This window comes from Vicia villosa, unplaced genomic scaffold (assembly GCF_029867415.1).
Source record: "Vicia villosa cultivar HV-30 ecotype Madison, WI unplaced genomic scaffold, Vvil1.0 ctg.001436F_1_1, whole genome shotgun sequence".
Taxonomy (NCBI): Eukaryota; Viridiplantae; Streptophyta; class Magnoliopsida; order Fabales; family Fabaceae; genus Vicia; species Vicia villosa.
In genome coordinates, this window is record NW_026705617.1 from 129,553 (window position 1) to 142,853 (window position 13,301).

The following is a 13,301-nucleotide window of genomic DNA, read 5'->3' on the forward strand; positions in this document are numbered from 1 at the left end:
TCTTATTTTCCTTCAAATGTTGCAAATGCTAATTCTATGTGTTTCTCCCAAGGGAGTAGCACAAACACTGCTAATAGTGCTGATATATTTTCCACCAACACAAATCCTGGCATCTACTTCTCGGATCCGACAACAAACAATATTGGATCAAGCTACATTGAATAAACTGGTATGAGAAGCATTCTGAGAATCTAATATTTATTAACATGTTCATTGTGATTGAATGCATAGTCGGTTGACATGATATCGACACATGTGGTTACATTCAATCATGTCAAATCTCTTATGATCTTTATGTGTGGTAATTTTTTATTGCAGAAAATACTCGTGCGGCCAATCCTATTGAGTACATTCCAAATGCAAAGCTACCATGTGTTGGACCTCATCCAAAGAATGTCATTCTTTTGGCATGTTATGCATTTGGTGTGCTACCTAGATATCATGTCGGATTTCTTTTTCTTATAATTGTATTGCTTTGATTCTGATTTTTCTACACTATGCAGATGAGTGTATATTCGAGCTAGGTTTCGGTTTTAATGCCTAGAGATGTGATTCCTACATTTATTGCTCACCCTGCTCCATGTTGTCCGGAACGGATTGTGGCCTTCTCATCAACATAACACGTTACCTTGTTCGACTTCGAACACGAGGCCTAGTAATATCAATGAAGTCTGAGGAGTCTAAATCAATGTGACAAAGTTTCCCATATTGCTTCATCAAAGGGGTTGATATGCATTTTTAACTAGATGATGATTTCTTCTTACATGTAATATAGGATTTAGTTTAGGTTTTGCAATTGGAGTACAAGATCGATTTCTGTCTAAACTTGTTTTCTTTTGATGAATGTTGGAAGGTACAAGATTTCTCTTTACTTTTCTAAGTTTGATTTGCATTAATTCACAAATGATATGTGTGTTTCTATCATCTCCTTCCAAAGGCTAATATTCACTACTGAGATTTGCATTAAACTATTGAAGCTTCTAGAGATTCTGGTGTTGTTATTATGAATAGTTTAACTCTGGTTGAAATGTTTATGGATTCGGTAAGAGCTTCTTATATTAATTGCTTGAGTTCTTTTTAGATTTGAATTCTTAACTTCAATTTAATCAACTTAATTATGCGAGTTTCGTGATTGATTTTGTAGAACAAGTGGATGGAGCTATTTCCTACTATTGTGACAATGGCGAAGACAATCGAAAACATTGTTCCTGGAATGATGGGTGAATATAGTGGTTCGTTGCAACTGATATGTTTAATAGTCTGAATCTGAAAACATATTTTGACATTAGAAAATTCGTCGACCAGCGTATTCGTATATGTTTGAATGATTTTTCTTTTGAAACTTTTAGATGTATGAAGAGCTGCAAGTGCTTTCACCATTTGTTCCTATTAGAGAATTCTACTTTCTGCATCTGTCAACAAATTGAGCCCTACATAGAAGACCAATTACTTGGTGGTGGATTCCCACTCGATGAACTTACTAACCGAAATGAAAAGGAGAACTCGGAAGATACAGATACATCCGCTCAACGTGGAGCGCTTCTTAAAGGAGGAGATCAAGTTATCTCCGTTCTTCAGGAAATGATTACCCTCGTAAGTTTTTTCTTAGGGTTAAAAGTAATCTCTGTTATTTTAATTTTCATTTCTATTGAGTTTGTTTGTTTTTTTAAGTCCATAATCTGTTTTCAGCTTATTTTTATAAGCTCCTAGCTTATGAAAATGACTTAAAATTTTGATATTACTTCAGTTGGAAGATATGGATATGGATGAAGATTCTGAAAAAGTGGCAGTGGAGTTAGCTGCACAAGGAGTTATTGGTAAGAGAGTTGATCAGATGGAATCTGATTTCATGATGGCCCTTGATTACATGATCTAGCTCATCGAGCAGGACCAGGATGATAAGGTCTTATTTTCGAACTCAAGTTTAAAACTTGGTGAATTATACATTGAAACATACACGGTTCAATTCTGATTCGAAAGATCTGAAGGATAGAAAAACACTTAGAAAGGGGGGGTTTGAATAAGTGTAGCTTTAAAAACTTGACCGATAAAAATAAATTGCACAGTTATTTTTATCCTGGTTCGTTGTTAACTAAACTACTCCAGTCCACCCCCGCAGAGATGATTTACCTCAACTGAGGATTTAATCCACTAATCGCACGGATTACAATGGTTCTCCACTTAGTCAGCAACTAAGTCTTCCAGAGTCTTCTGATCACACACTGATCACTCCAGGAACAACTGCTTAGATACCCTCTAAGACTTTCTAGAGTATTCTGATCCACACGATCACTCTAGTTACAACCTGCTTAGATAACCTCTAAGACTTCCTAGAGTATTCTGATCCACACGATCACTCTAGTTCCTTACAACTTAATGTAATCAATTCTAAGAGTATTACAATTGCTTCTTAAAAGCTATAATCACAAACTGTGATATTTCTCTTAACGTTTAAGCTTAATCTCACTAATATATTACAACAGCAATGTAGTGAGCTTTGATGAAGATGAAGATTCTGAGCTTTGAATAGAACAGTGTTTCAGCAAGTTAATATTCTTAGAAATTGTGTTTGTTCGTTTTTCTTGCTTCTCATCAGAACTTCATATTTATAGGCGTTGGAGAAGATGACCGTTGAGTGCATTTAATGCTTTGCGTGTTCCGTACAGCATCGCATTTAATGTTATACGCTTTTGTCAACTACCTCGAGCCTTGTTCACGCTGTGTCTACTGACGTTGCCTTTAATAGCTTCTAACGTTCCTTTTGTCAGTCAGCGTAGCCTGCCACTTGTACTTCCTTCTGATCTGATGTTTGTGAATACAACGTTTGAATATCATCAGAGTCAAACAGCTTGGTGCAAAGCATCTTCTGATCTTCTGACCTTGAAGTGCTTCTGAGCGTGATACCATCAGAACTTCAGTGCTTCTGATCTCATGTTCTTCTGATGCTTCCATAGACCCATGTTCTGATTCTGCTTCGACCATCTTCTGATGTCTTGCCAGACCATGTTCTGATGTTGCATGCTGAACCCTTTGAGACAAAGCTTCTGAGCGCTGAATTATGCATACTCTTTATATATTTCCTGAAAAGGAAATTGCATTGGATTAGAGTACCATATTATCTTAAGCAAAATTCATATTATTGTTATCATCAAAACTAAGATAATTGATCAGAACAAATCTTGTTCTAACAATCTCCCCCTTTTTGATGATGACAAAAACATATATAAATGATATGAATTTGCGATCAGAAAGAGCAGTCGGCAAAAGACAAATTACACAGCTATAGCATAAGCATGTGAATATGTCTCCCCCTGAGATTAACAATCTCCCCCTGAGATAAATAATCTCCCCCTGAAATAAATACTCGAAGAACTTTAATAAAAGACTTCCCTGATTATTTCGGTAGAGACGATCACATAAGCTTCTGTCTTCAGAGAATTCATAGCTTCTGACTTCTGCTTCCATTGGACAGCTTCAGAACTTGAATTTCTTTAGATCCCTAGAACACTCATAGCTTCTGATTCCTGCTTCCATTTAGGACAGCTTCAGAACTTGAATTTCTTTGATCATCAGAACATTCACAACTTCTGATTCCTGCTTCCATCTAGGACAACTTCAGAACTTGGATTTCTTTGATCTTCAGAACATTCACAGCTTCTGATTTCTGCTTCCATTTAGGACAGCTTCAGAACTTGAGTTTTCTGGATCTTTAGAACATTCACAGCTTCTGATTTCTGCTTCCCTCGGATAGCTTCAGAGCTTTGAATTTCTACCAACATCACTTCATGCTAGATTTGTATCAGAACATTGTTGAATGTACCAGAGCATCATCAGAGCATCTCTACATCCTGAAATGTTACAGAACAAAAACTAAACGACAAAAGTCAGCATGAACGAGTCAGAACATAAAATGTATATTAGAACACATGATATGTATCAGAGCCATATAGGCTAAAATAATGTATCAGAGCAAATAGAATTTTGTCAGAGCAAATAGACAAATTTTGGATCAAATTCTATTATCAGAAATTCTGATCATTCTTCTTTCTTGCTTCTGATTTCTGAAGCTTGACAGCACTCAGCTTGCTTCAGTTTCCATAAGCTTATTCTTTTTTACAGAATAACGCTTCTTATGGTTTTGCTTCTTGTGTGCTTTGAAGATTCTCTTCACTTCTTTATACCTGCAAAACACTTAAACCATATAGAACTTGCAGTTCTTGTTAGTAAATGTGTGGGAGCTTTACCCAGCAACTGATAGATTAATCAAATCATTTATCATTTATCTTCTCCCCCTTTTTGTCATAACATCAAAAAGAATATATCAAAAGATTCAGATGTATAAAACGACAAACAAAATCAATGAAATGCAAAACAAAGAAACTTTTCATTGATAATCAAAAGATATTACATGAGAAGATGTTTAACAAGCAGATGCAACAAGGAAAGAAAAACTTTGTTTGAGCAAGAGAAAAAACAGGAGAGAGAGAGAAAACTTGATGAGGAATGCAAAGGAACGGAGGATTTAAATAGACTAAAAAAAATGAAAAAGTACAATAAAGAAAATGGTGAAAAACAATTAATGTTACATGACAAGACGGGAGAGAGATTTTGACAAAAGATAAGATACGCATAGTTACCTATGGTCGGCGTCCCTTCAACTGCACGCGCGCTTATCCATGAACAGTAAAGACAGGTTTACCATCCGAGATAAAACGTTACAGCTGTTTTGCTTTAAAAGAGGTTCTGAATCAACTTAGACAATGAAACGTTAGTAATAACCGAATCATAATTTCTAAAAGATTTCAATCAGAACTTCTGATTATAAAATAATCCACTTTCATTTCAGAAGATACTCATACATAAGAATTTCTCATCTTCTCATTCTGGGCATAAATCCATACTGATGTTCTTCAGAATGAACTTAAACCTATCTTCAGCCAGGGGTTTTGTAAAGATATCAGCCCATTGATGGTCTGTATCCACAAAGTTTAAAGATAGAACACCCTTCTGAACATAGTCCCTTATGAAATGATGTTTAATCTCAATATGTTTAGCTTTTGAATGAAGAATAGGATTCTTAGATAAACATATAGCAGAAGTATTATCATAGAATATAGGAGTGTTACTCTCATATATCTGATAATCTTCTAGCTGACTCTTCATCCAGAGCATCTGTGTACTGCAACCAGCAGCAACGACATATTCTGCTTCTGTTGTTGATAGAGCAATAGTTGCTTGCTTCTTGCTATACCAGGAGATCAAATGACTTCCAAGAAATTGGCAACTTCCTGAAGTACTCTTTCTTTCAATTCTGTCTCCAGCATAGTCAGCATCGCAGAATCCTACTAAGTTGTATTCTTTAGATTTTCTGTAAACTAAGCCAACATTAGTAGTACCTTTCAGATACCTTAGAATTCTCTTAACAGCAGTTAAATGAGATTCTCTAGGATCTGATTGGAATCTAGCACACAAACAAACACTGAACAGAATGTCAGGTCTAGAAGCAGTCAAATATAGAAGAGATCCAATCATACCTCTGTATAACTTCTGATCTACCTTCTTACTTACCTCATCCTTACCTAGGATGCATGTTGGATGCATAGGAGTTTTGGCTTCTTTGCAGTCTAGAAGATTAAACTTCTTCAGAAGTTCCTTCACATACTTGGTTTGGTGAACATACGTTCCTTCTGATGTTTGATTTATTTGTATTCCAAGGAAATACTTGAGTTCTCTCATCATGCTCATTTCAAACTCAGCCTGCATAGACTCAGCAAACTCCTTTCCAAGTGTAGCATTAGATGTTCCAAAAATAATATCATCTACATATATTTGACAAATTAAAATATCCCTTTTAAAGGTTTTACAAAAGAGAGTAGTGTCCACTTTTCCTCTAGTGAAACCATTATCCAGAAGGAAAGAACTTAAGCGTTCATACCAAGCTCTGGGAGCTTGTTTCAATCCATACAACGATTTCTTTAGTTTAAAAACATGATTAGGAGACATAGAGTCTTCAAAACCAGGAGGTTGATGGACATAAACTTCTTCATCTATATAACCATTTAAGAAGGCACTCTTAACATCCATCTGATAGAGAGTGATGTTATGTTGAGTGGCAAATGAAATTAATAGACGAATAGATTCTAACCTGGCCACTGGTGCAAAGGTTTCTGTATAGTCAATCCCTTCTTGCTGACTATAACCCTGAGCCACCAGTCTGGCTTTGTTCCTTACCACTTCACCTTTTTCACTGAGCTTGTTTCTGAAGACCCATTTTGTTCCGATTATATTGAATCCATCTTGTCTAGGAACAAGATCCCAAACATCATTCCTTGTAAACTGATTCAGGTCTTCTTGCATAGCAATTATCCAGTCTGGATCTTCTAGAGCATGATCAACAGAAGTTGGCTCGATCAAAGATACAAGACCTAATTGACAGTCTCCATTGTTCTTAAGGAATGCTCTTGTTCTGATTGGATCATCCTTCTTTCCAAGAATGACATCTTCTGAATGACCAGAGATGAGTCTGGATGATCTTCTGACAGATGGTTCTTCAGAAATGCTTAGATTCTCTAGAGAAGCTGATACTTGATCTTCAGATTCTTTGCTTCTGAGAAGCTCTGCTTCTGATGCGTTGCTTCTTGGCTCAACAACTTCTGATACATCAATATCACAATCTGCAAAATTATCAAACTGCTTTGGTTTTTCAGAACCAAGCTTATCATCAAACCTGATATTGATTGATTCTTCTACAATCAATGTTTCAGTATTGTATACTCTGTAGCCTTTTGAGCGTTCAGAATATCCAAGAAGGAAACATTTTTGTGCTTTGGAATCAAACTTACCAAGATGATCTTTAGTGTTCAGAATAAAGCATACACATCCAAAAGGATGGAAATATGAAATGTTGGGCTTTATATTCTTCCACAATTCATAAGGAGTCTTATTTAGAATAGGTCTGATAGAGATTCTATTCTGAATATAGCATGCAGTGTTTATTGCTTCTGCCCAGAAATGCTTAGCCATATTGGTTTCATTGATCATGGTTCTGGCCATTTCTTGCAGAGTCCTATTCTTTCGTTCTACAACTCCATTTTGCTGTGGAGTTCTAGGACAAGAGAAATCATGGGCAATACCATTTTCTTTGAAGAACTCTTCAAAGAATCTGTTCTCAAATTCACCACCATGATCACTTCTAACCTTTATGATTTTACACTCTTTTTCAGATTGAATCTGAATGCAGAAATCAAAGAGCACTGAATGGGACTCATCCTTGTGTTTCAAGAATTTTACCCATGTCCAGCGGCTATAATCATCTACGATGACTAATCCATATTTCTTCCCTCTGACAGATGCTGTTTTGACTGAGCCAAACAGATCAATGTGCAAGAGTTCTAATGGCCTTGAGGTAGAAACAACATTCTTGGACTTGAATGCAGGTTTGGAGAACTTGCCCTTCTGACATGCTTCACAAAGAGCATCTGATTTGAATTTCAGATTAGGGAGTCCTCTGACAAGATCCAGTTTGTTAATCTGAGAAATCTTTCTCAAACTAGCATGACCTAATCTTCTGTGCCAGACCCACTGCTCTTCAGAAACAGACATAAGACAAGTCACCTTCTGACTCATAAGATCTTGCAGATCTGTCTTATAAATGTTGTTCTTCCTCTTGCCGGTAAATAGGATTGAGCCATCCTTCTGATTTACAGCCTTGCAAGACTTTTGATTAAAGATTATATCATAACCATTGTCACTCAATTGACTGATAGATAAGAGGTTATGTGTTAATCCTTCTACAAGAAGTACATTTGAAATGGAAGGAGAGTTACCAGACTTTATAGTTCCAGAGCCAATTATCTTGCCCTTCTGATCTCCTCCAAACTTGACTTCTCCTCCAGACTTAAGCACCAGGTCTTGGAACATAGACCTTCTTCCTGTCATGTGTCGTGAGCATCCAGAGTCCAGGTACCACGACATGTTGTGCTTTGTCCTTTTTGCAGCCAAGGATATCTGCAATAGGAATAATCTTATCCTTAGGTACCCACATTTTCTTGGGTCCTTTCTTGTTAGATTTTCTCAAGTTCTGATTGAACTTGGGTTTAACATTGTAAGCAATAGGAGGAACAGCATGATAATTCTTAATGTGAGTTTCATGATATTTCCTAGGTTGTGTCACATGCTTCTTAGTGTGTGTAATGTGAAAACTTTGAGCATGTGAAGTGTGCCTAATATCATGTGAGTGGCCATACTTGAACTGATCATACAATGGCTTGTATGTAATTTTCATCTTATCAACAGGTTCAAGTTTGTATGGGGTTTCACCCTCAAAACCAATGCCGACTCTTTTGTTTCCAGACACAGCATATATCATAGAAGCTAGCTGACTTCTGCCAATACTTCTAGATAAGAACTTCCTGAAACTTAAATCATATTCTTTCAGAATATGGTTTAGACTAGGAGTGGATTTTTCTGAATCAGAAGGAGATCCAACATTATTGGATAATTTTAAAAGTTTTTCTTTTAATTCAGAATTCTCCAACTCAAGCTTCTTTGTTTCAAATTCAAATAGCTTTTTCAGCTTTTTGTATTTGAGACTAATCTGAGACTTGAATTCCAGAAGTTCTGTTAGACTGGAAACTAACTCATCTCTAGTAAGTTCAGAAAATACCTCTTCAGAATCTGATTCTGATGTAGATTCTGATCCGTCATCTTCTGTCGCCATAAGCGCACAGTTAGCCTGCTCATCTTCAGAGTCTGAATCATCTTCTGACTCATCCCAGGTTGCCATAAGACCTTTCTTCTTATGAAACTTCTTCTTGGGATTTTCCTTCTGAAGTTTTGGACATTCATTCTTGAAGTGTCCAGGCTCATTGCATTCATAGCACATGACCTTCTTCTTGTCAAATCTTCTGTCATCAGAAGATTCTCCACGTTCAAATTTCTTTGAACTTCTGACGCCTCTGAACTTCCTTTGCTTGTTCTTCCAGAGTTGATTTAGCCTTCTGGAGATCAAGGACAGTTCATCTTCTTCTTCAGATTCTGATTCTTCAGGATCTTCTTCTCTAGCCTGAAAAGCGTTAGTGCATTTCTTGATATTGGATTTTAATGCAATAGACTTACCTTTCTTTTGAGGCTCGTTTGCATCCAGTTCAATTTCATGACTCCTCAGGGCACTGATCAGCTCTTCCAAAGAGACTTCATTTAGATTCTTCGCAATCTTAAATGCAGTCACCATAGGACCCCATCTTCTGGGTAAGCTTCTGATGATCTTCTTTACGTGATCAGCCTTGGTGTATCCCTTGTCAAGAACTCTCAATCCAGCAGTAAGAGTTTGAAATCTTGAAAACATCTTTTCAATGTCTTCATCATCCTCCATTTTGAAGGCTTCATACTTCTGGATTAAAGCGAGAGCTTTAGTCTCCTTGACTTGAGCATTTCCTTCATGAGTCATTTTCAAGGACTCATATATGTCATAGGCCGTTTCCCTGTTAGATATCTTCTCATACTCAGCATGAGAGATAGCATTCAGCAAAAAAGTTCTGCATTTATGATGATTCCTGAAAAGCTTCTTCTGATCATCGCTCATTTCTTGCCTTGTCAGCTTTACGCCACTGGCATTTACCGGATGTTTGTAACCATCCATCAGAAGATCCCATAGATCACCATCTAGACCAAGAAAGTAACTTTCTAATTTATCTTTCCAGTATTCAAAGTTTTCACCATCAAATACCGGCGGTCTAGTATAACCATTGTTACCGTTGTGTTGCTCAGCAGAGCCAGATGTAGATGTAGACTTTGCAGTTTCATCAGCCATCTTTTACTGAAGCGTTTTTCTCTTCCTGAATCTTTTCTAAACACGGTTAAGTGCTTGCACCTTAGAACCGGCGCTCTGATGCCAATTGAAGGATAGAAAAACACTTAGAAAGGGGGGGTTTGAATAAGTGTAGCTTTAAAAACTTGACCGATAAAAATAAATTGCACAGTTATTTTTATCCTGGTTCGTTGTTAACTAAACTACTCCAGTCCACCCCCGCAAAGATGATTTACCTCAACTGAGGATTTAATCCACTAATCGCACGGATTACAATGGTTCTCTACTTAGTCAGCAACTAAGTCTTCCAGAGTCTTCTGATCACACACTGATCACTCCAGGAACAACTGCTTAGATACCCTCTAAGACTTTCTAGAGTATTCTGATCCACACGATCACTCTAGTTACAACCTGCTTAGATAACCTCTAAGACTTCCTAGAGTATTCTGATCCACACGATCACTCTAGTTCCTTACAACTTAATGTAATCAATTCTAAGAGTATTACAATTGCTTCTTAAAAGCTATAATCACAAACTGTGATATTTCTCTTAACGTTTAAGCTTAATCTCACTAATATATTACAACAGCAATGTAGTGAGCTTTGATGAAGATGAAGATTCTGAGCTTTGAATAGAACAGTGTTTCAGCAAGTTAATATTCACAGAAATTGTGTTTGTTCGTTTTTCTTGCTTCTCATCAGAACTTCATATTTATAGGCGTTGGAGAAGATGACCGTTGAGTGCATTTAATGCTTTGCGTGTTCCGTACAGCATCGCATTTAATGTTATACGCTTTTGTCAACTACCTCGAGCCTTGTTCACGCTGTGTCTACTGACGTTGCCTTTAATAGCTTCTAACGTTCCTTTTGTCAGTCAGCGTAGCCTGCCACTTGTACTTCCTTCTGATCTGATGTTTGTGAATACAACGTTTGAATATCATCAGAGTCAAACAGCTTGGTGCAAAGCATCTTCTGATCTTCTGACCTTGAAGTGCTTCTGAGCGTGATACCATCAGAACTTCAGTGCTTCTGATCTCATGTTCTTCTGATGCTTCCATAGACCCATGTTCTGATTCTGCTTCGACCATCTTCTGATGTCTTGCCAGACCATGTTCTGATGTTGCATGCTGAACCCTTTGAGACAAAGCTTCTGAGCGCTGAATTATGCATACTCTTTATATATTTCCTGAAAAGGAAATTGCATTGGATTAGAGTACCATATTATCTTAAGCAAAATTCATATTATTGTTATCATCAAAACTAAGATAATTGATCAGAACAAATCTTGTTCTAACAAGATCTTCGACTGTATTCTATTAAAAATCTGCATTTGGATTCATTTGTAAGAAGAGTCCTTTAAATGATGCCATGCCATAATTTATATTTTGTTGAGCAAACAGACTGTCATAAAGTTGTGTCTGTTAATTAAATGTGAATATGTTTTCATGCAGCGCAAGTCATTGTTGGAAGTTATCAAAGAGACAGTGTTATCACATCTTACTAAAAAGTGCCCACCCCACGTAAGGAACTTCTTTGAGTCATTTCTTAAACACTTTTCTGATCGGTTTCGAGTTGTATACTAATGTGTGTTTCAACCTTCATCTTTTAGATTCAATTGAGTTTTGGTAATTTGAATTCTGGGTTGCAGGTCAGAAGAAATTATCAAAGGTGATAGTACCAGACAAATGGAAAGAAGGAGCTAGTAATACTACTGAGAATGGTGGCCGCAAAATCAACGAGAATAAACTCCTCTCCAAGAAGAACAGGTTCCCTTTAACTTAAACCTCAATTTTCTTGTTTATTTGATCTAAGATTTGTTTCTTTGCTTTTAAATTGGTGATAAAGTTGCAATTTTTTTGTCATCTGCTTGATATAACTTCAAATTCTGTTAGTTTCAGTAGTTTCAAAACCTAAACTATGTGCCAATTAGCTGCATGATAGTCAGTCATACCCATGATGTGCCTTTGAAAAACCAACATAATTGTTAGTTTCAATAGTTGTCCAAAAGTCACGAGCCCGACGATATTCCATATTTTTCTGGTTTAGTTTATTGGATTTAGTTGATTAGGATCAAAACAGAAGAACATGTAAACAATCACATCTCCTTACAAGCTATATTAACGAGGCTTGTCATCGATAACAACAAAAAGGCCTGCACAAACTAGTTGTTGGACAAATTAATTCCCATGGTCTGATTTTACACGTCAACCATTTTTGAACATTCATAGCAAGGGACTCCTGCAAACTGCATTTTGAATTTAAAGTAAACGATAGCACCATCATGTGCCCTGATAGAATTGGTTATAGTATTACCGATAAAACTATACCGAGCTGTGCATGATTGAATCAGCTGACATGTGTCCATGTTTTCTAACCAAGTTGTTGACTCTACTTTGATTTGATGACTTGGCATTTTCTCTACTGGTATCATAACACCTTTGACTTCATTTTTGTAACAATATATTTTTTATTTGTAGGTTTGATTTGGTTGATTGTATTGCACAAGTTATGAAAGAAACCTATTGTTTTTAGGTGGTACTAATGTGTGTTTCAACCTTGATCTTTTAGGTTCAAGTAATTGGTATTCTATGTAGAACTCCTAAAAAGGATAATGTATTTCATGTATTTATTGAAAAACATGTAAATTAAAACATTGTTAATTTATTATATGTTGAGCTTGTAGATATTTACAAACACGTCACCATATGAAAAAGAGACAATCGACCATATTCGGCAACTTTGGGCTCAAGTATTTTTGCAAATGGTTGAAAATCAAAAGGTTGAGGAGCAAAATCTACCAGATCAAATGCAAATGATTGAAGAGGATAAGGAGATAGAAATGTTGCCAAAACAAAAGCCAAAGAAGAAGAAGAAAAAAACTTATATATGAAGAAAGTGTTATGACTTAGTTAAAATATAATTTTTATGTATATGATTTTATAGTACTTGAAATATTATGACTGCACATGATTTTGTATACTTTTTGGTTAATATTAAAAATATTTTGACTTAGTTAAAATATGATTTTTATGTGTATGATTTTATAGTATTTGCAATATTATGACTGAAAATAAAATATAACTAAATGGTGTGTATGAAATAGGGTGTAAATAGATATAATTGTTCATTCATAAATGGCGTATTTACACCCGATTTTTACTAAAATAGGGGGTAATTACGCCCAATTACACCCGATTTTTATTAAAACAGGGTGTAATTAAAACGTAATTAAGCCCAATTACACCCGATTTTTATTAAAATAGGGTGTAATTAAAACGTAATTAAGCTCAATTACACCCGATTTGTATTAAAACAGGGTGTAATTAAAACGTAATTACGCCCAATTACACCCGATTTTTATTAAAACATGGTGTAATTAAAACGTAATTACGCCCAATTACACCCGATTTTTCTTAAAACAGGGTGTAATTAAAAACGTAATTACGCCCAATTACACCCGATTTTTGTTAAAAATAACAGGTGTAAATTTGTA

The 13,301-nt window shown here is 36.0% G+C and overlaps 1 pseudogene; it reads left to right on the forward strand.

The window, feature by feature from the left end:
* Positions 1-430: 430 nt before the first annotated feature.
* Positions 431-12,946, forward strand: LOC131635122 (protein PEP-RELATED DEVELOPMENT ARRESTED 1, chloroplastic-like; annotated as a pseudogene).
* Positions 12,947-13,301: the final 355 nt, after the last annotated feature.